Source organism: Sinocyclocheilus anshuiensis, unplaced genomic scaffold (genome assembly GCF_001515605.1).
Source record: "Sinocyclocheilus anshuiensis isolate Anshui unplaced genomic scaffold, SAMN03320099.WGS_v1.1 scaffold3208, whole genome shotgun sequence".
Lineage (NCBI taxonomy): Eukaryota > Metazoa > Chordata > Actinopteri > Cypriniformes > Cyprinidae > Sinocyclocheilus > Sinocyclocheilus anshuiensis.
In genome coordinates, this window is record NW_015552785.1 from 47,272 (window position 1) to 48,339 (window position 1,068).

At 40.4% G+C, this 1,068-nt stretch overlaps 1 long non-coding RNA gene across 1 annotated transcript in view; it reads left to right on the forward strand.

Moving 5' to 3' along the window:
* LOC107667911 (uncharacterized) overlaps nt 1–1,068 on the forward strand; it is a 26,167-nt gene that overhangs the window by 24,301 nt on the left and 798 nt on the right. The window lies entirely within an intron of this gene.

A 1,068-nucleotide genomic window follows, 5' to 3' on the forward strand; every position in this document is an offset into this window, starting at 1 on the left:
TGGGTGTCAGGTGTTCACTTGTGTCGCAGTCTCGCTGTTCCTTTCTTTGCCATTGCAGGTCGTTGGCTGCTTTGAGCTGAAGGATGTCCATTACAGTGCTCTGCTGGGTTTCCAGGCAGTCCTGGTGAGCTGGCGGGGCTCGATGTCTGTGGAATGTCTGCGACATACTGGCACACTTGTGGGAAAACCAGAGAGAGAGAGGTACAAGGCAAATGCAAGTACGTATAGAGGTGTTAAGCTATCTCTATGGGGAACAGCTGTGTAGGCCGTGTAAGGAATGAATAGCTGGTGAGGGGCAGCTAGTGAGGTAGGGTGCTATGTTTTTGTGTTCGTGAACACAAAGAGAGAGTTTGAGTAACTTTGTTGAGGGGGCTGTAAGCAGGGGTCAGCTGATGACCGGGCTATACATGTGGTCAAACTATTACTCAAAGCACTGATGGTTCACGGGTTTGGTCCCTATGACAAAACTGAAATAAAATAAGATGAAATCAAAAAAAAAGAAAAGGAAGAAGGAAGATTTTACCTATTTAGTTTTTTTTTTGCTAAGAAATATGGCCAAGCAGGTGTCACTTGTAGGTGATGCTGCAATAGACTCATACACCTAGGGTTAGACTGTTAGCTAAGCTAGCAAGAACACACCAAATACCTCAAGGTCAAAAAGAAAAAGAAAAAGAAAAAGAAACAATGGGAAGTGTTCTTAGTTCTGTCTGGGCCTACATTGTGTTGAACAGTAACTGCACTTCAATGTACTAGGCCTGTCAATGGAACAAATGAACTAAAATAAGGTAAAAGTAAAACGAAAAAGGTCCTAATAGCTGTAGGAAACTAAAAGGAAAAATAGATAAATTTATTAAATTAAGTCTTAGATTTAATTCAAATCAATTTAGCTGAATTGGTACATTCAAGCTAAACAAAGGTAAATTAATGACAATAAAATCAAAGAGAGGTAGAATAAAGTCAAAATAAAAATAACACAAGTAAAACCAAAGTATGTGGGGAGGGACCGACCTAACTGAATCCAAAGAGAAGGTGATAGCATAAACAGGAAGTGAAACCAGGAGTGACGGA